Source organism: Carex rostrata, chromosome 8, assembly GCF_964058835.1.
Source record: "Carex rostrata chromosome 8, lpCarRost1.2, whole genome shotgun sequence".
Classification (NCBI taxonomy): Eukaryota; Viridiplantae; Streptophyta; class Magnoliopsida; order Poales; family Cyperaceae; genus Carex; species Carex rostrata.
The window spans coordinates 13,883,018-13,906,673 of NC_135925.1; the positions used below are offsets into that span (position 1 = coordinate 13,883,018).

The 23,656-nt window shown below is 32.9% G+C and overlaps 1 long non-coding RNA gene across 1 annotated transcript; it reads right to left on the reverse strand.

The window, feature by feature from the left end:
• Positions 1–1,241: 1,241 nt before the first annotated feature.
• LOC144558305 (uncharacterized) lies at positions 1,242–22,524 on the reverse strand. Its single transcript, XR_013512883.1, has 6 exons — positions 21,638–22,524; positions 21,452–21,514; positions 21,236–21,333; positions 15,742–15,813; positions 9,385–10,067; positions 1,242–2,077 (listed from the first exon to the last, which is right to left on the reverse strand). It is a non-coding gene; the product is annotated as an uncharacterized LOC144558305 (long non-coding RNA).
• Positions 22,525–23,656: the final 1,132 nt, after the last annotated feature.

Genomic DNA, 23,656 nt, shown 5'->3' on the forward strand with positions numbered 1-23,656 from the left:
TTAAAATTATGCATTAGTTATATTGCATGTGAGGTTATAATTTTAATATCCTGTTTGTGTTAATAAGTGAATTTGACAAACTCCGGAACTGAAACTAAATCCCGCATGGAGAGACTGTTCGATCTCTCACCCGTTCCACTTTTATGTGGGTTCCAGGAAATGATGAGGCCAGCAGGGAGCACGAATAAGAGGGATGTGAACCAGGAGGTCAACGAGCAGACGACTCAAGTATCTTTTTATTTTCTTTTTAATTAAAATTTAATTTTCTCTTTTAAAGTTGATACATTGACTGAAATGACATTTATCGGTTTGTTTGTCATGTTTGTCTTGATATCATGTTGAATGTGTGTTATGTAATTGAACTAATTATTGTGTTAGAAGACTTTGTTTAATTATAAGATAACTTGCATGAGTATTTATTGTTCGAGTTTGTTAGGCCAACTCAGCATTTGCTGCTGAATGGTGAAAGGGGAATCAATTTATCTTTTTCTGTATCAGATTTATCTACTTTCTTTTACTAATTGCATCGCCTATATAAGGCAAACTCTTTGATGGAGCCGTATCCAGTTTTTGATTAATAAAATAGGCGAATTGCTTTGAGCATTCGATGCGATGGTTTCTTGTCAGAACCTCGCTTTTACCTCAAATTAGTGCGTTCTTTGTTCAAAGTTGTTTCTTTTCTATTTGATTTTAGCAATTGAGCTTGAAGCTCGTTGCAAATGTTTCAGATATTTTAGCTAATTTTGGTTTTCTTCTGCTATCAGATCTCGTAAGCAATGGCAACCAAGATAATTCAGAAAGAACTAAAAGATTTTTACAGAAAGTTCTTGATTGAATGTGCTGAATCAATTAATTCAGAAGCTAGGTAAAACAAATTATTTCTCTGCAAGCCGTCGATCTTGGTAACACTTGCGAAGTTTTGATGTCAGAGATGAAAAAAATTGAGAATTCACTGTAATCAATAGTGGCTCTATGAGTATTGTTAGTGGTAATCGGTAGTGGCGGATGCTTTAGCGTCTGACATCAAAATTGCGAGTGTAGATTGATATCAAGTTTCTGAAGCAAATTGATGATTCTCTGCGTATTACCCTTAATTTTAGAAACAAACTTTTGTTTGGAGCAAGTTTTTTGGATTGTTATCATGGTGATCTTATTTTGCCAAGTTTGAAGTAATCTAAATTCTAAACTAGTGTTGATTCTGGTACCAACTGATTTGTAAATAATTTTATAGTTCTGTAGTGAAATTGATCTCAACATCCAAGTTTCCTCCGCATATTTTACAAGAGATATATTCTTTTTCAGTTACATCCAAGGTACATCCCTTCCTATTACTAGATCAAATTGGGCAGCTTGTGATGAGATCGCTCCACTTCTCAGTTGGTTGTGCTTCCCATGCATTATACCTATTAATTTGACCAATTGATATATAATAACAGCTTAACATCAGAACAGAACCCTTTAATTAGTTCTAAGAAAATTGGACTAATTTCCAGGTAAAACAAATCAAGCTTCGTGTATGTTTCACAAGGGGTTGCAATTAGGAAAATTAGAAAGAAACTATATATCAATTTCACATGATCTTTAATTAAAACAAGCCTTTTCAATGTTTGGATGCAGTTCTTTATGGCCTATATATGCACAAAGTCTACAAATAAAAAAAAAAAAAACACCCTTAATTATTTTGGATGCTGTGCTTGTTCATACAAATGGGATAATGCCTTTAATTAAAAATATTTCCTGTTTTCCATTCCAGCTTTAGTATGATTGATCCATTACTGAAATGTTAATTTCCACATTAGGAATTAATAAAACACAAATCTTCTACAAAAAATTGCTTTCACATTATGGTCATAATTTGAGACCATACAATAAAGCTCAAGACAATAGATGACACCCGTCTATCTACCTAAATAAGTATCACACATAAATGAAAACCATAATAAAGTTTAAATAAGTATGAGCTGGTACCTTTAGCAGTCAACCAGTTGAACAAAACTCGTCAATATCTTCATTCTTTTTCCCTTTTCCCCTTTGAAAGCAGCTGTACCTTTGTATAAACCTTATTTGTCCCACCAAGCTATACAGTAACAAGTTTAACAACATTAATTTGGTTCTAAGCAGAAGCCACAATAAGTTATTATAATATAACAAAACTTAACCTATTTCGAACAGAACATATTTTATTAATTATTTCATCATTTCTCCTCGTACAAAGTATCTGTCCGATTAGTCACCTATATTAACATGCATTATTGTTTAAGGATCTTTAATTGAAAGAATTGATCCAGGTCCTTATAACAAATTTGTCACACCCCAAACCAGAAATTCTGAATTAAGGTGTGATCAACCTCGCCTCGTGCTTAATTAATCATTAAGCACGCAAGAGTAATCATAAATAATAAATCAAACAGCAGAGGAAACAATATAATATAAATATCAAACATCAGTCACATAACAAATAAATAAACATACACATACATAACATATAATTCGATCCATCTTGAATTCAAATAACACCATCTATAGAAGGGGATACATGATCTATCGAGCCCGTATATATAACACCATCTGACATCTCCTGCTGCGGACCGCCAAGACCGGTACCTAAAACCCACGAAACAACTTGTGGGGGAGCGACGAATCGCCCAGTATGTGACCCAAAATTTTCCCCTCAGGGATCCTCTACGGTCAAAGCACTCTTATTTATAAAATGAATACAATCAAAATATGCATATGTGTGAACCTATATTAATATCTAATATAATTTATAATGTTTTTGAATGATGCCATGATGCAATTATTCTATTATGCCAACATGCAGAATAAATCCAAAATAAAATCAAGGTGTAATATCAGATATAAATCAAGTCAGAATCCAGTACTCCTTATATTGTGTGCTCCAATACAATAATAATAATAGTAATATGGATATAGTAAATCACCCCGTGCCGTGCCAATAGGATCACAAGATCCAGCAATATAATCCAAGGACTGTGATCAGAGTGCAATGATACACGTTGCCTAGTGACACGAGCATTGCCCCACAAGAACAGCACACTAGCCGATGGTTATATCAAAATCCGGTGTGTCATCTCGCCTAATGATTCATCAACCAAACATATCCAATAGGAGAAATCATACAATGCAAGTCGTAAAAAGTTAATCTCTTCTCTCATGAGCAGGAGAGAACTCTACTATCCGACCAGACCAATAGGACACCACACATGAATTCTACCCAAACCGGTGCTAGAACCCCGTACAAGATTCTACCCAAGACTCGCCGGTCTTGGAATCCCGCACAATATTCTACCCAACACTACCCGGCTTGGAATAACGTTCTAGGCAAAGTAGCTCCTAATGTAGGGAAGGAATAAATCCCGAATCGTATCGTGCCACAGAACTCGAGATCAGAAGTGCTCACGTCAAATAGTAAAATGATCGAAAATGATACATAATCAAAGTTTATACATATAATATAAATCCTAAAGCCATCCAAGGATCAAGTGACCCTCGGCTCAGTGGCTGTCGGGCCGTCCTATGCCAAGTGACCCCAAGACGGAACGAAGTCACTCGGCTCTGCTCAGCTCTCACCAATGCATGGATATGCACGTAAAGTAATAATAATATATTGTCTTCTACGAGAAGAAGACAAACTAGTATCATAATATTCTAATAATATAAATATAATATTATTTAATTAATCTACTCCTACAATAACAGTAAATTCAGGTTTTTCAGGATTTATGCAATTCTACCTATAGTGCATAAAGAATAAACATACTCTAAAGTTTAATGCAACTACTTAAAAATAAAGTGCGGAAGTCAGGTCAGATGGAACGACTGGTAAGAGTACGCCCACGAAAAGAATAATTCAGATATCCCACACCTGAGGAGACTGAAGTCTCTGTCGCTAATAATCAGCGTGCTCCACGTATGCTCCGAACTGCAGGTCAATCGGATCGATCCACGGATCAGACTCGTACAGGATCTGCTGATCGAAAATTACGCAATTACAACTAATTAGATTATGCATTAAATTATTCTAACCCTCGCCCCAGCTAATGTGTTTTAGGAGTATTGTCAATTATTTTGATTTTATAAAATTTGCCAATTCATGCCATCGAGTTTAGCATTAATCTTAATTTATAAGTTCGTTAGATATTGATCATTCACTTTGATCTAAATTAATCTAGTTTAATCCTAAAATAATTTATATTTTTAATAATTTAATTTGAAGATATATTGCTTATAAAAATTCTAATATCGAAATATTCGCAAATATAATTATTCGTTAGTTACGAAAATTTTAAACGTGTCTTACCTATTAATAAATCATAATTACTTATCTATTTGATTTATTTTAACTTAACTCTAATTATTTTAAATCGGTCGAAATGCGATTTCGAAGGTTAACTTATTATTAAAAATTCCTAATGCTATTATTTTAATAAAATATGTAAATTGTGCAATTATTACTAAACTATATTGTTAGTTTAAAATATCTTAGTTACTTTATAATTTAGATACATAATTTGTTTATAAAATTTTAAAAACGAATTGTTTATCCATTTTACATGTTTTTAATTATTTCTAACTAAGCCGCACAATTCGATATTTTATAACTATAATTTTACGTTTATCTCGACGTTTCGAATCTAAGTATAAAACAATACTTTTCGTTGCTAATTAATTATCATTTATTAATTAGCAACGAGGCTTTTAGAAAAGTTTTGAAAAGTTTAAAAGTTTAACGTAAAAACTTGTTTAATTAGACTTTTATTTTATTTAACGTGTATGGTGTTTTAATCCGTCAATTCTTTTATACCTTTCAACCCATTTGGCTTATCAATTATTTTTTTATTCCAACTCCATTTAAATCAAGGGCCCTTTTCAATTCATCAATGCATGCATTTAATAAAGGCCCAAAGCCTTTTTAACCATTTACTTGAACATTTCAGATTTGGCCCACTACAATTACATATTATTTCGGCCCAGCAAGGAGAGGCCCAAAGCCCAATCAAATATACAATCAATTCAAGGCCGCATATATATACTAAAAAAATTTAGATTTGCATAGAGGCCCCTCCACTTATTTTAATGGTTAGAAGGGCTGGTTTCTCACACAATCAAACCCAAAATTTGCAATAATTGCAACGAGGTCCCTGTCAGGTCAAATACCGGTAAACATGCAAAACAGACTAGTCACAATACCAATTTCGGGTAATTAGCACAACACCACATATTCAACAATGCACAAGACAAGCATCAACAAGACAGTAGCAAGGCACAAGCCAAAGCAACACAACACACATACAAGGCAGCAGCAAGGCGCAACGCAGGGACAAGAACAACACAGAAGACAGAAAAAGGCAGCTGGTCATGAGGACAAGGCAACACAGCCCCAGGTCAGAACTTTACCGAGAAAATCAACTACTCGGGCAAAGGACAAAATCCGATCAAATAAACGAGTATTTCAGAATTTACCCGATTAGAGCTAGCACGAGATGAAAGCAACTAGAACGGCCGGTTCCAAGGAACGTCACCTAGCCTCATGGCCGTCGGAAAGAAATAAACACCACCACCAGATTTAAGCGCCTCCAAACACCAATTTAGCACCGAGAGACACCGGAATTATTCACAAGCAAGCAAAGAAAACCCCTAAACTTTCTAGGATTTTCGGATTCTCACAATCTCAAAGGAAAAGAGCAAAATAGAGGGAGAACAAGGCAAATCTCAACACATGAGAGGAAATCAAACAATCAGCCCAGAAAAACGAAAGGGAGGAAGAGAGAGGGGTACTAATACTCAAGAGTCAAGAGGAAGTCCAAACCGTACGTAGTCCTGCCAAGAGGAAAGACCCGCGTCAAATCAACTTCAAGAGGGGGTGGCCTCCTCCATTTCCTTCTCAAAGAAGCAACGAAGAGAGAGAGATAGTTCGAGTAGGGCCACGGGTCAGCGAGAGAAGAAAAGAAAAATCGCGTGTGTGGGGTGCGCCAAACAGAGACAGAAGAGAGATGGGGAGGCTCTGCCTTCTTGTGCGAAACAGAGAAGAAGAACAAAGAGAGGGAGGGGTCTGGCGGACCCGAAATGGGCATCTAATTTGGTTAAATCCAAATTTCCAACTTTAATTCAAGCTTCAAGATTCGTGCAAGCTTCAAGATCTAAAGGTTAAAACAATTGAACGGATTAGAATATTTGAGCGGATCCGAACTCAAATTTGATTTGGTTAATTCCAATTCTTTAATATAAAATAGGCCTTGAGATTGGTGCTAGATGAAAATGAACGGTTCAGATTTTCCAAAAGAACAAATATACATACATAGATGCACATGGTTCAAATCTATTCCGACGAAATCAAAGGGGTATTTTATAAATCGTTCTCTTTTAATTATTGATGCATATGTATATGGTGTGAATTCCTTCTCTGTTAATTATTAAGTTTCTTTTTATAACTTTGAATCGAAGTTTCATAAAATATTATAGTGTCGTACGAATATTATTACGTGTTTTATAATTTAATTTTAAAATCCGAATAATTCGATATAAATTTTATGAGGAGGGATCAAGTTACAACATTTTTTGAGTTACAACAAGTTACAACAAGTATTATTTACATTTTCAAAGTCCAAATCGTCGATCCAAACCGTTAGATGTGATCTCTACAATAAAATGTGCTTGGAGACCAAATTTTACATTTTTTGGAATTTTTTTACTATTTATTAAGATGGGTACAAAATTCAATGGTATGTATTTGACTAGTTTTTGTACCCACCTTAATAAATAGTAAAAAAAATTCAAAAAATGTAAAATTTGGTCTCCAAACACATTTTATTGTAGAGATCACATCTAACGGTTTGGATGGACAATTTGAACTTTGAAAATGTAAATAATGCTTGTTGTAACTTGTTGTAACTCGAAAAATGTTGTAACTTGATCCCTCCTCAAATTATATATATATTTATATCTCTATTTAATTAGCTTCTACAATTCATAAATGAACGGGATTCATAAAATTGTACAATATTATGTGCACGAAAAATTCGTATTTTTATATTATAAATCAGAACTCAATTTATTTATTTCTTTATACGAATCATTTTATTTTATTTCTAAATTTCTAAAATTTAGTATACAATATTTCACAATTCATTTAAATTCGAAATTTTAGATTCGTTTTAATTAGTTAGATAAAATCTGAACGATCGTTAATTTAATAATAAAAAATAAAAAAATATTTAAGCGTAATAATTGATTTAACAAATTAATCCTGTTTTAAAATTTCGGAATATAACAAAATTCTTGTTTATAAAGCTGTACTTTCACGTATTAGTTTCTTATTAAGTATCGAAACAAGATGCATGCAGTTCTGTGCCATTGATAACTGTCTGATCACCAAAGCTAGTTCATCTCACTTCAGGCAGCTATGCATAACAATCACCAAAAGATGCTAAGAAGATAAACCAAACAGAAAGCAGCTGGACAGCTCAGCATTCTGTGCACAGGTATCAAGTTTTTAACTCAAGGGTATTTTTGGGTAACTTTATTAATGGAACTTCTAATTTTTACCAGTACCGTACTATGTACTTAAAAATACATAAAACTACACACGGAACTAGGCCTGCAAACGAACCGAACCAAACCGAACCTACCCAAGTTCGAATTCGAATTCGAAATTAATTCGAATCGAACCCAGTTCGAAATTGCAATGATTTCAAACCTAAAAAACTAGTTCGAATTCGATTCGGTATAATTCGAACTGGTTCGATTCGAATCGAAATTAATTCGAAATTAAAACCAATTCAGTTAAATTTAAATTATTTAATTTATTAACAAATGAATTCGGATTCAGATCCGAACAAATTTAAACTAAAACAAAACCCATTATCCGAGTTCTGTTTTGTGGTTTTGAATTTCTTCTCAGAACTCAGCTGCTTTTATAGGCTACTGAGAGCTGCTTTTATTTTGATTTGAAATTGTGGGATAATGTTAAAAACCGGACGACTGGCGCTGAGCTCTGCTTCCTTCAATAGCTCCATTATTTTATTATTAAAAAGCAGCCTGCAGCCCAATAATGTTAAAAAGCAGCCCGCAGCCTTCAATAGCTCCATAATGTTAAAAATGGTAAAGAATGGCCCAAGGGCATATTTGACAAAATAATGTTAAAAAGCAGTCTGCAGCCTACTCCGAGTTGAATTTCGAACCCAAAATAATTTCGAACCGAACCGATTCGAACCTGCCCTGGTTCGAATTCGAATTGAATTAATTTCGAATCGAACTGGTTTGAATTAATTTCGAACCGAATTAGTTTCGAATCGAATTTTTTTCGAATTTTTTCGAATCGAACTCGAATCGAATCACGAATCTCGAATTTTTTGTGCACCCCTACACGGAACCTTGGAATAATAATACTAATAAAACAATTAATTGCACATGTATTATTCACCTAAATTTCTAATCATCTAGAAATAGTGCTTTATTATTTTTATTTTTTTTGCTTGATCTTGTGTCATTCTACATTTGTAACCATTATCCAGGAAAATTGTAAATTAAGTTCCAGGTTTACCCTCCAAATGAGGATCAAAATAAAAGTTTCAGAAAAGCTGATTTGAACCCATTAATAAATAGCATGTTTCTTGCAATGAGAGCTTTACTACAAGGCTGAGGCAACATTCCCCAGGTAATTAAGAGTTTCTAACTAAGGATCATTAATTGATATATTTTCAATCTCACAATGGTATCATCATAGTTTTCTGTAGCATTTTAACAAGGTGGTGACATCCGCAGTCATTATTTCACATTGCAAAAATGTTAATTATTCTTTTTGCCTAATATTGAGCTACTGGAAATGCCAAGTTTGGTCTGGAGATAGAAGTATCCAGGCACAAGATTTGTGCTATGTTATTTGTTCATAATTTTGGTTGTATGGATGGGAACAACACAAAGATCTAAGATAAGGTGATGTTTAATAGAAAGGAACAAGTGTAAAATGACCAAACTGCCCATGAATGTGTAGTTGGGTGATGAGAACTTTTAACTGATTTATTTACACTTGAGACTTAAGAGCGTATTATTAAAAGCATGATTTAAGTGATAAATATCATGGCACTCAGTATATGTGTGCTTAGAGCACAATTCAAGAAAATGTATTATATATCGAAATATACTTCTTCATCTAAAGCATAAGAAAATAAAGTAACAGAAATTTGAAGTAATATAATGATATTTGGTTAAGATACTAACAACCAACAACCAAGCCTTTAGTCCCAAACAAGCAGGATATAAATCACAATTTTCCAATTGTACAAGTTTTTGTAATGATCAAAAGTTGATGCTAATTTAATTTGTTGTCAGAAGTTGTTGAACTCTGCCTTAGAACATGCATACCTAGTCACTGAGCTTCCGTATTTTGCTCGCTTTTCAAGAAAATGACCAAAAAGAAAGTCCACATCATCTGTGCACACCATATTTTGTCTGCACATTTGATGTAAACTGTCACAAAGTGAAAATATGTGTAAAATAAGTTCAATGGCTCTGAACAAATCAAAATGCAACAACCAACACAGATTTTGGAGAAAGTATACTTACCTACAAAAGAATTTACCCTCAATTTGCTATAATAGTATTGCACTCAATGTTGATTTTTTTTTTTTTCAAAGTAAATTAAGAATCAAGTCCTCATTATGTAATTTATTGATATCATTGTAGGTGGATCAGGTTTAAAACCAAAACCCAATTTACAAACGGTAAAAAGAAAAAGAAAAAGAAAAAGAAAAAAAAAACAGAATCACAAGAAACTGGGAAAATACATGGCCAATAAAACAAGAGGAAACACAGAAAAGAAAAAGAGGTCTCAAATTTTTAGCTATAAGTTATGAAAATAAAGCCCCAACTTTCTATCCTTCGCATAACATTATATCACCCATAAAATGACCATTCTCTTGTACCTCCTCCAATAATTGTACCAACTGCTTCCTTTGACCTGTGAATGTTCTTCTGCATCTTTCTCTCCATAAAATAAATTGCAATATTAGGAGCAGTTCCATCGATCTGTTATCTTCATTTTTGCTCTGTAACATTGCATTCATATCATCCATATATGTCAAAAGTTTGTCTATGCTGAGTTAAGTTTTTCAGTAACATCACATTATATCACTCAATGTTGATTTATATTGAAATAGAAAATGAATTAAAATTAAATTACTGTTTTAATCACTATTTAAGTAAGATCCATAAGATACTTCAGGGGTAATTTTGTCCCAAGTACATAAGAAATTACTGGTGAAATAGTTATGCTACAATTGATTCCTTATGTTGAGTTATGGCAGTCCATATTTGTTCATGTTTGGGAGTAATACTTGTAAAATTGATTTGTGAGTAATATTTGTAATAATACAAGGGATTGTATATATGTCAAAGAGGTATATTTCATAATATTATATTTTTTTATATATGGAGCCCCTCCACAAAGAAAAACTAAAAGTTCTAAACTGGCATTATTTTCAAAAAAGATAAATAATTTGTCATCAATAAAAAGAAAATGCTAGTAAAACTTCATTTAAAATAAATTTAATTAATTAATGAGTTAGAGAAATCAAGTTCCGTCCATGTGCATCTTGCATAGCTTAAAAACAAATCAGGCCTTTTCGTGCTGGATTTATTGTCATGATCCTCTCTCAAAAATCCCCCAACTCTTCTCTCAATCTTCTAGTACCATAATTTCGTAGGTAATATAATAGAAACTTTGAATTTCGGATTGCTATATATGTAAACATATATGTACAAGTATACTTGTGACAATATTTTATCTCTTGGGTTCATTTTCTAGAATAAATAAATAATTGAATATGAAAGATGTTTGGTTTAACCTCGACAAGTAATTTTTCTTTAATCACCATTACTAATTTAATAACCCATAAGAGATAATCCACTTGTAGATTGAGAAATAAGTTATAGATGTCACCAGCCAATCAAAGTTCCCATATTCTGTAATCTGGATTAATTGCTTAGATGTGACCAACAAAAGTAAGATTAATTGAGATGTCTATCTATAATCCTCTGAAAATTAGTTAGTCTCAATCTCCTAGCTAGTAGCCCGATTAATTGGAGATGCATAGCCCAAATTTCATATCGTCCGAACAAATGTGTGCTTCAACTTTCAAGCTTCTAAATAGGGTAATATAACAGCTTTAACTATTTCTGCCCAAGCTCATGAGCAATGCAGAAATACTGAATATTAGTGGTGTTTTTAGGCACATATGACATAATTTATTGAAGGCCTCTATTAAAATAAATATTTGTGATCCCTTCCTAACCCCAGGAACGATCATAATATATATGTAACCTTATCAGGTGTTTCTCTATAGGTTTATACCTCCTAGCCAAGTGATGGATGGTCTGTTTTATATTCTAGTAAAATATCTTTTCTAATGTCAGTTAATTATATTCAAGATGTTATATTATTGATTAAGGTTTCTAATAAGTCTACTAGTGTTGTCCTTTATATGAAAGTTGGATCTGATCAGATAAAGAAAATGTAGAATAGGTAGCCAGGTAGGTATCTAAGCATAGTTACTGTTGTCAAACCACAAGATATTATGTTATGTTTTCTTGTTTTAGATAAGAAATGTCTTATTATTTCTGTCAGTGTGTTAAGCACCATAGACCATACACTTTTGTACAATTTAATTAGTCGATGCTATACTGACATGCATTCTTGGGTTGGGCTTGAGATGCATTATAAATGAAGTTGCATTATAAATGAAAGTTGCAATTATGGTCTATACATGATAGTCTTATTAATAATTTGGTTCTTTATAAACTTGAAAAAAAATGGATTCTAGAATGCACCAGTATTATGGTCTATGAACCTGGATTGCCTCTACACCACCAAAAGCTAATGACCCCTGCAATGCTAATTAATGTTTAAGCTAGTAGCACCAAATAATCCTTGCTACTACTTTGAGCAGCAAAACAATACTATTTTTAATTTTAAATAAAGGGTGCTAATTAAGTTGCATGGAGCATGAGCAATTTCGAAAGAGACCAAGTCCATTATATAAAACACAAGTTTCTAACCGACTTATAGTCGGTAATATGGAATGTGCTAGAAATGTCCTAGAAAATGCTTTTGTAATATTTTATATTTAAAAGCCTTCAGACTTTTGAGTATCATGTATAATCTAGAATTGTGTTAACCGACACTATAGTATATATAGGTGGTAGAGGCTTATGTATGGGGTGTGAGAAAATATATCAAGTTTTTTTACTCCAAATCTCTGCACACTCTTTCTGGTAAAAGAAATATTTTCATATTCCTCTCTTCTATAACCACAATCCAGTTTAATTTCCAACATTTGGTACCAGATCCTAGGTTCGAGTAAGTTAACGAAGTAGACAGAGGCATTCTTGAAGTACAAGCATCCTGAGTCGATGTTTTCAAGTATAGGCGCAATCAATGGTTCCTGTATTTATGGGAGAAAACTACGTCATGTGGAAGATTAAGATGCGAATGCTGCTACTTTCGCAGGGATTGTGGGATGTTGTCGACCAAGGTTTTACTGTGACAACTACGATAGCATTGGCACCGTAATAAAAAGAACAATAAATGCAAGGTAAATTTCACTGGAGGTCACTAAACTTTGTCATTTTGTCACAAATTAGTCGCTCAAGTTTGATTTATCCCTCTATAACCACTGAACTTTTAATGTCTCAATCAAGTCATTATATAAACTTTTTCATCCAAAATATTAATGAAATATTATCATTTTGTCCAAAATACTAACGAAAAAGTTATATTTTATTAATATTTTGGATAGAAAGTTGTAGAGTAACTTGATTGGGGCAAATTAAAAGTTCAATGGCTATAGAGAGAAATCAAACTTGAGTGACCAATTCATGACAAAGGACAAAGTTCAGTGACCTCCAACAAAATTTACCCATAAATGAATGATGCGAAGACCCTGTTTTTAATTCAACATCGTGTTGCTAAAAATCTTTTTCCACGATTTAGTGAAGCAACTACGTTGGAGAAGGCATGGGAGATTCTAAGAGAGGAGTTTGAAGGTTCCGTAAAGATGATAACTGTGAACTTGCATACGCTAATAAAACAATTCCAAAACCTCCAAATGAAGAAGTTCGAGAAGAACAAGCAATATTTCTTGAGACTTGTCGAATTCGTGAACCATATGCGGACGTATGGAGAAGACATCCCTAATCAGAAGATAGTCGAGAAATATTAATTAGCCTGATTGACAAGTACAACTACATTGTTACTGCAATTGAAGAATTGAAAGACCTATCGACGCTTTCAATTCAACAACTGATGAGCTCCTTGAAGTCACACGGAGAGAGAAAGATCCAATGCGAAGGAAATGTGATATGAGGTAAGACACAGAACAACGTTTGACGTAAAAGGAGAAAGAGAATGTGCAAATCAAGAATTAGCGACCGAGCGAACTTCATAGGAGAAAAAAGTCCCGAAAGTATTTTCTACGCATGCCACTCCGCAAAAGAAAAGAACAGCTACATCTAGGACATTGATAGTGGTTGCACAAATTACATGACCAGTAACCACAAATTATTTCGACACTTCATATGGGATGAAGGTACGCATAAGAAATGGCTCTCTTATTGAAGCAAAAGGCAAGGGTAGTATTGCCATGCAAACAAAGATGGGTCTGAAGTTTATTCGAGATGTACTGATTCCGGACCTAAAACAAAATTTGCTAAGTGTGGGGCAACTAGTCCAAAATGGGTCCACAATTCATTTTGAAAATGAAGGTTGGAAAATTTTCGCCAGGTACTAACAAAAATCATTTCGCTACGAAATGAGGTGATCGAGCCACAATAGCAAGGTGATACACAATGCCAATACGAGTCAAGTTCAAGCATTTCAAGTCCAGGTTCGAGCCCAAGTGCTAGTCCAAGAGCTAGAGAAGATTCAACTATATAGAGTCATCCCCTGGACGAGTAAGATCTTTAATCGAAATTTATGAGTCATCCAATTTCTCAATAGTTGAACTTCAAAGTTTTGAAGAGGCTGAAAAATATGAAAAATGGATAAAGGGAATGGAGGGCAAAATCCACGTGATTGAGGAGAACAACACTTGGGAGCTTGTAGATCGACCAAAAAATCACAAAGTAATTGGTGATAAATGGATCTACAAGACAAAGTTAAATCCCGACGGTTCAATTAAAAATCCCAATGCAAGGTTTGTGACAAAAGGTTCAAACAAAAATCCGGCATCGACTATTGTGAGGCATATGCTAAAGATGGAAAGGCTAGAGAAGTGGCAATGATGTCAACTTGACGTTAAGTCAGCATTCCAAAAAGGCGTCCTAGATAAAAACAAAATTACGTGGAGCGGTCACAAGGAATTTTAATTTAGAGGGGAGAGATAATAGAGTATACAGAAAATCAATCGACAAATCAAAATTTACATAAAATCAAGTTGGCGCTAAGGGGGAGTGTTGAAATTAGAAGCATTAAATAATCCTTGGTAGTAATTTAGAGAGCAACAACAATACTATCTTTAATATGAAATAAAGGGTGTTAAGTTGCATGGAGCATGAGCACTTTCGAAAGAACCAAGTCCATTCTATAAAATTCAAGAAGTTTCTTACCAACTTGTATTGTCGGTAATATGGAATGTGCTAGAAAATGCAAATGTCATTGAAAATGCTTTTGTAATATTTATATTTAAAAGCCTATAGACTTTTTGTGTATAATGTATACTCTAGAATTGTGTTAACTGACATTATATATAGTAGTATATATAGGTGGTAGAGGCTTGTGTACGGAGTGTGAGAACTAGTAAAACAAAAAAAAAATCATATAACTCTCTATAACCACAATCCAGTTTAATTTCCAACAAGGACTGTATAAACTATTTTAAAGTGCTATTTGTATGCATGTGATAATATGACCTCCCTAATTGGGCCCATTTTCTACAATAGATAGGTATGATATGTTTCATTTAATTGGACAGCTATACCCATATCAATAAATCCATTCCATTAGAGCTAAAAGAAACTGGCCAGTGGCTAGTGATTGTTGTCCTATTCTTTATTGATCACATAGGCATGACCAGCAAAAAGTGAAACTAATTATGTGTCAATTTGTAATCTAGTTCATAATTTTCTATACCTACTTTAATAAAAAGATACAAGCTTTACGACTTCATTCTACATTAGTAAACTTCTACTTATTAGAACATAACCAAGAAAAATCATAAAATGAAACTTTTTTAATCAGTCTTCAATACCTTCCACATAAGAAATGTAGCTTACCTAACCTTATCTAGGCCCTGACATATTCAACCAGAACCTAACAAAAAGGCCCTTAATTTTCATCTAAATTATAATTCTCACTTTATATAGAGCAACTTATTTAATCAGCCATGATAATAGGTCATCGACTTAGAACAATTGGTAGAGAGACCAATGTTTAAAATCAATGAAAACAATCAATAAGGTCTGTTGGGAAAGTGCTATTTCAATGATTATCAATAGCCAATTACAGAAATTTCAATTTGCTCTTGCTCAAGGAGACACGTTTGAGAATCCTTAATGTCACTATGTCACTGGTATAATGTACTATCACATAAACTATCAAACCATCAAGAGACTTCCAGAAACAACCATTCAAATGATTCTGAATAGTTAACATGCTCAGGTGATATATATTTAAGATTTAACTGTTTTAAAATTTAATTTAGCCAAATTGGGAAAGTAATTCAATACCAGAAAATATGTGAACCCCTCTAGCTAAGTGATTTGTAGGAAGTGACCAAGGCCAAAAGATTATGAAATTTCCTGCGAGCAAATGAGAAGAAAATATTCTACTTGGATCAGATGAAATCGGAAGACCTCCTACATATACTAAGATCGAGATGACTTCACTTTTATGTCTTATCAATAATCTATCATTAATCATTAAAAATGAACCCAAATCTGCGATGTCTCATTTTTGCCAAGATGAACGACTCAACAAACTAAAATTTGCAGAGTAATAGCTAATAATTGTTACTACACAACAATCCTCATGTGACTTGCAACTTTGGGTATAATGCAATATTAAAACTTCAAAAGTATCAAATAAGCAATCTATTGAACACATTGAAATCACAATGTTGTTGCTACAAACGAGCAAATGGCAGCGCTAGTAAAATTGAACCGATCGGCAATTGGACAACCTAACATTCTCGAATCATTCTAATTCTAGTATAGCAATTGAAGCAGATTGATCCTCTCATATTCTATATATACTTTTCGCACACTCTAGGTTCATTCATCTAATTATGGGCTACATAGAGGGAAGAATGCAAAGGATACTTCTATTTATTTATTTTATTTTTTTTGGATAAAGTCCACTATTTTATACTGTATTGGGAGCACGTCATAAAGATGGAGCAAATACTTCATTTACTACTTTATTCACTACAAGGGATCAATAGCCGGGACACTTGTACAATATTTGTCAAACATTCTATTATACATCATAACGTATAGTATTTATTGCAAGCAAGCTATCGATTCTGAAAATTTATACAGAAATTTTAGACAACACTTCACATTCAAAAAGTAGATGGCAGTAAAGGCAGGATTAGTTAAAACATGGATGCTGAGAATTTTCCTTCATTGAAACATGAATTAAAACAATCTTGCTATGATAACCTAAATTTCTCAAATTTCAGCAATCAAATTTTAAAAATCACAACCAAAAAATTAACTCGACAATAAATTATTCTAGAAAATAAGGAACTTCACATTAAACTTATAGCTCTCTCTGTAGATGCCAATCAAGAAATTTTACAATATTATGCATTACCGAAGTATGCTTTCCTTCCAACAATTATAATTATTAGTTCAGATATACATATTTTTTTTCTTATTTTCTTGTAATTTTTTTCCAGACAAATTGCACCACAATGAAAATGATGACATGAATGTTGGCGGATGTTCCAAAGTCTATACTGGATTTACAATATCCTTGAGAGATGCATATTGAGATTGATGTCATAGAATTTGCTTTGTTTATACATCTTTGATCCAGCCACTAATATTTGCTGATTTCTCCACACTAGTAACTCCCATGGGGCCATGACTTTTGAATAACCAAGAAATGAAAGACTTTTCTGCAGCATGATAACACCAGTATTTTCTTGAATTTAATAAATAGATTGAAGAAGTCAATAATTCTTTCCACCCCCAAATCAAAGGAAATAATGACAGTTGTCTCTTTTGTAAAAATAAAAAGATGATCATACAATATAGGCATGCACTTGGCGCGACAATTATATGCAGACCAAGGAGAAGTCAAAACGAATCCTAGACTATAATATGTCATAGGTGTTATTATCGTCCTCAATTTATAACACTCTTCTTTTTTCTTATGAATTTGTTCCAAGGGAGAGCACGACACAATAATTGAAATGGCTAGCCCTGAGCAGCAATGCATCAAGTAGCCAACAAGCACACCAAAACAACCAATTCATGTTCACCAATCAGACCCTAGCCAACAGCAATGCATCAAAGACAGCAAACTACATAATTGGTTTTTACAGCAAATAACTTCATGCATGAATTTGTATATCAGCCTCAATCAACAAATTATAAATGTTGTCATAACTGATTTTTAATTTATAAGGAAAGATGACATACAGCCCATTTTATTTTGAAGAGTTCATTTCAAGGTTCTAAATAGTAATTATCGCTAGGGGTGAGTAAATCGCTCATAACTCGCTCATTAAAAGCTCGCCTAAACTCACTCATTTATCCGCTCATTTAAACTCGCTCATTAACAACTCGCTCATTTACTTAATGAGTGAGCATGAGCATGACCCAACTCGCTCATAACTCGCTCATTAAGAATTTGCCACATCTAATCCCTGTCACATTTAATCCTATGTAATTATGTGTAACATCAACCTTGTCTCATTAAGATTGATAGATAGTGAGCATAGTTTCATATTTAATCCTGTGTAATATAGTGAGCACAATGTAACATTTAATCCTGTGTAATATACTAATATTCATAGTTTCATATTCATTTTTTTTTTGTAAATCGGTAGAACCAAAACCTCCGCCTAAAGCCCAAAACAAGTAATAGTCGTAACAATTCATTTAAATGAATTATGACAATTGGTTGGATTTTGTTATGATGACTTTTAACAAATTTTGTTATCCGTAGGCACACTATATAATTTTGTTTTGAGTCATAAGTCATAACTCGTGAGCCGCTCATAACTCGCTCATTAAAAGCTCGCTCATTTACAACTCGCTCATTTATCCGCTCATTTAAACTCGCTCATTAACAACTCGCTCATTTACTTAATGAGCGAGCATGAGCATACCCCAACTCGCTCATGCTCGCTCATTAATCACCCCTAATTATCGCATCATCGGTGAGAGGCTAAAAAAAAGTTATCGCCAATAGCGTTACTATAGCGAAAACTATCATACACAACTTTTTTTTTTCAAAAATTATATTTTATATTTCTACTAATTATCAACATTATCTAAAGTCTCATAGAGCAATAAGTAACCAAATTAAATAAGGAATTATGATATTAATATTGAACACAAAGTCCAAATTGTTATTCAAAATACCATAGTAATATCATAAACGATCTATCTTTTGGTATTCAAAATACCATAAGAACATGGCATAAACTATATCTTTTTTTTCTATTTAAAAGAAAAAGTAATCCGGACCTTGAAAAAATTTGGTCCTCAAAATTTTTTCTGTTTGGGCCTTGCCTATGTAGCATAGCATACGCTATTTGCACTAAACGCTACGCGCTATTGCAGACTGTTGTTACCGCTATAGCGGTAGTAGCTGAATTAGCGCATTTTTATCCAATAGCTTAGTTTTAAAGTTCCAAAAATCCATAGCGATGCAATATTGCGCGCTGTCTAGAACACTAATTCATTTAGATGTAAATCTAGCACCTATACTTGCTAAATTTCATTTAGGATTTGTTTTAGCCTTTTCATTATTCTACTTCAGAATTTGTCATTCCAATTTCATAGATGATAAAAAAAATGAAATATTTAACAAAGTGGGATTAGAATATTAATAAATGAAAAATTGTTTGCTAAATGATTAGCTGGTAAGGATAGGAACAATGATGGATCACTGAATGATTGATTTTAACAATGACTTTCACTGAAGTTGAGGAACAAAATGTGAGATCAATGGATCAATGATTGTTTGGTAACATAGTTACTACCTTTATATAAAGGTAGTTAAATGACATTTAGTTAATTGGGCCACCTTAGTACAGTGAAATATATAAGAGGCAGTAGGTGGTCCATGAATCAAACATCTAAGAGAAATTATTCTTCCCTATATATAGAACCACAAGAGATTGGTATATTTAGAGCCGAGAATGACAAATGCAATTTATTGGAAAAATTAAGACAAATAGTACAATGTGGATATGTTGCATATACCAATTAGAAGGCAAGACTTTGACATCAGCATTCATAATTTGTTACAATGTGGATATGTCGCATACTAAAATGACGTGTCCAAAAGATACCAAAACACCAGTTGTTCATATCAAATAGCTAGCTAACAAATTTTGCTATATTCTATGATTGGTTGATCATCTAACAACCGACAATTAGAACATATGAATCATGCGGTGAGAAAAAGAAAAGGGAAATAAAAGCAAAATGCACAGAAAAATGTTGAGAAGAACATGAGCAGAAAAAGTCAGCTAAATAATTATTCTATGAAAATACATCTTAATACAACATCATCCAGCAAATAATGAGATTTTCTTTTGTGTTTATATGTGCCTAAGAGGTACATAGAGAAATGTGATTCAAATATTTGAGATGTATTCATCAGATTAGGAATTATTCTCACAAAACAAGAAACATAAAGCTCTACATTTTATTTGCTGGAAAAAGTTTAGAAAATAAAGGGTGTTGAGCTGTTCGACATGAACATAATTTGATGACACAGATAGCTTCTGAGGGGGCTTATCATTTTGTACTAGATATATCTGCACCTTGTAGAAGGCAACACCTAAGGTAAAACTCGTGCAACAAAATCAGGGATATTATTTAAAGAAAGAGAGCAGTTCCTCTTATTTTATGAGATTTCATTTTTTTAATAGGTTATACAGGTTCAAAATAATCAAATCAAATCAAATCTGTGTCGATCATATCTTACACAATATAAGAGCACAAATTAAATCATATTTTCTGAATTATAAAATTCATGGTACATATTTCTTTGAGGTCAGAGAAAAACAAATTTCCTATGGTTTCAAAACCAATGATCATACGACCAACATTTTAATGTAAAAAGGTACTAACTAATGCAAAAGATATTCCCGAATGCACTATTGAAGTAGTTCTCCAAAAAACTGGATCAATTACAATTATCTAGGATTCATAATATCATGAACCAAGAAAATGCTCCCACCACTTGCTTGAAAAGCACTAGAAATGAGTGAATGAGCAAGCTACTATATTGAGTAAGTGTTTTTGCGTGGACCACAAAAGAGTTGGTGTTTTTGCGTGGACCACAAAAGAGTTGATTCTAGAAGAGGTGATCTCTCCTTCTAATACAGCTTCTTTCAACAATGATGAAGGTAAGAAGAGGAAGTAATCAATTAGAACAGATCTGACCACACCAAGCAATTGGAAGGTGGAATGATGACAGCTTTTGTGAACAAAAACAAATATTATGCGCTGTTATCTATTGACACCACAAAAATACCTACACAAATGTATTCAGGGGAGAGAGAAGAGAGAGATGACCCACAAACCATAAGTAGATAGAATACTCAAATCTTGTACATTCCAATTATAGAAAACATGTGATTGGTTGTAAATTGCAATAGTCCAATGAACTCATGGTAGTCAAAGTTTCACTTTTTTAAATGCTCTCACCTCAAAACGCAAAAATGACATTACGAGAAGCTGGATAACAGATTTAGACTAGCGTGTGGGGTGAAAGGGAGAGGGAGAGGGAGAGGTAGAGAGAGGCATCCAATGGAAACAAAAAAAAAATATAGTGAGAGGAATAACGTTAACAATTAGAAGCTCTATTTTGTTTTTGCACAAACTGATCTACCAATAGCACCTTTATTTCAGAAAAAAAAAATTAAAGAAATTTTTTATCTAATTAAGAGAGATCTAGATGTGCATTCAGTATAATATAAATCCGAATAGAAATCATGAAGGATCGAAGGGGATGAAAAATTGAAAACTTTACCAGAATACATGCACAGCTTATGACTTAATATCTTCCCTGTGACAAAGGCAAGCATATAGCTGATCCTGATCTCCCATCATCCCCAATTTGCATGAAACCTACCAAAACAAACAAAGAGAAGTGATGAGAGCTAGATAAAGACTTATTGAAGCGAAGTAATACCCATGGACCTATGCTACAACATAAAAAAAAAAAAAATAGAGAGAGAGAACTAACTTTGAGAATATGTGTTAATGGTTTCTGTCTCCTTTCTTCCGGATTTGAGGAAAAAAAAAATTTCTTGATAAAAATTTGAAAAAAAAATGGTAAGAGAAATGAGTTGAGAAGATAAAGATGAAAAGATAGAAAGAGGAGGAAGACTATTCAACTCAAAACAGTGGTTTTCATTATGCTTTCCGTTACCTCAGAACAGTAAACGCAGTGTACCGTCAATTTACTCTCGATCTTTCCACCAAAGGTGAGAACACTTCCCGATAAGGACGCATCATCTCCTGTGCCATCTCATCTGTCAATTAATTAATGCTGCTTTTTACTCGAGATTTACCCAAATCAAAAACATTAACTTGTTTGAAGCAAAACAAATCTCAAGCAGCATAACTTCAAATTAGGTCAGTCAAGTACTCGCTGTTCTCGAATCCCGAAATCCGACTATTAAAATTGAAAAGATCAGAGAAAAAAGATAGTTTGAAAAGGTCAGTCAAGTACTCATCTGATTGTTTGAAAAGATCAGAGAAAAAAGGTGTAAAATTTATATTAAAATTGATTGGTGGCAGAAAACAAAACAAAACAAAACAGACAGGAGGAATAGGGATAAAGAGGCACCACGTCTGTCTCTCTTATCAAAGATGTGGCTCAGCTTTTCAGAAAAGAGAAAAGAGAAAAGAGAAAAGAGAAAAGACGGAAAGACGGAAAGGAAGTAAGAGAACGATAAGGAAGGGTTTTCTTCTCTATTTTATGCAATCAGTTCAATCGAACTGTCAGATCGCACCTTCGACTAAAGAGGAGAGGATGACAGAAAGAGAGTGAGCACGCAACAGAACAGCACACACCATTGTGCCGATCCCCGCTGTGTGCTCACTCTCTTCTGTCAACCACCATTTGTCAGAAGAATTTTGAAGAAATTGAACCCCTCTTAATTTTCTCTTCTCTTGATGAAATGAATTTAGAGGAAAAGTAGATCTAAATCAAGAAGGTGAGAGGAGGAATGAAGTGGTTCACTGGTTCTCTCTCTTTTTATTGCGCATCCAAAATTCTATGGCTCACACACTTGATCGGGCCGGCCGTACTTAATAATTGGAAGAACAGGAAGGAAGGTGACTGGATACCTCGGTGCAGTCAATGCAATGCAAAGATAATATTCTAAATTAAGAAACATGACAAAAATAAAATGTCATCAACCAAAACAATGTATTTTGCTTTGGACACCCAAAAACCATCCCATGTGAGCTCAGCGTAATATACGGATCCATTGTGTACAGTACACTACACTATAATTCTTCTGCTACCAAAAATATAATAACTCATTATAATTGGCTCACAAATTTTTAATCTAGTACGCACAAAATTTAGGTCTGCGTCTCTCTCCTCTTTCTATTCAAATCAAATGATCCACTTGACTCGGATATTATATTAATTAATACCTAAAAACCTTGTGGTGACGAAATTAAAATAAATCTTAATTTACTTTACTCATATATCAATAGTTGCTTGCAATAAATATTATCTCCATTCTTACATTAAGCACGAACATGTTCATCATCTGCCAACGATTTTAATTAAAAGATTAAATTTCAAATTAAATATCAGCTCTCAAATTAAATATTCTAATTCTATGCATCATTTTTATGTTATTTTATATGTACAAGTCTAAATATATTTAGACACATACTCATTCTATCATCTTTTATATTAGTTCATAATTTTTTTATTTTTAAATGTCATTTAAATAATTTTTGAATTGATTGATAATTGATTTATCATGTCTTTATTTATTTTTATTTTTTTAATATCATGTTAAGGAATATTATTTGTCATTTTGTATGAGTTTTTTTTAAATAAATATGTCAAAAAGATTAAAAAAAAAAGTATGTCATTTAATATGTTATTTAAAAAATGTTATTTACGTGATGATATCATTTAATATATCATTTAAGAAATGTTATTTACGTATGGATGTCATTTAAAAAAATATTATTTGTTATTTAGTCTAAATTATTTATGATAATATGTTATTTGTATGAGATTTTTTTTGTTTCTTATAATATATTCTGTTGACTAGTAATATATCTATATATTTAAGTTGTTCGGTTTATCTACTTCACTAATTGACTAATTATTAATTAAAAGTTCAATAAGTTCGTTGTTTTGTCTTCTTTTTTATTAAAGAATTAATAAGTTGTTTGTTTTATCTTTTTCTTTTTC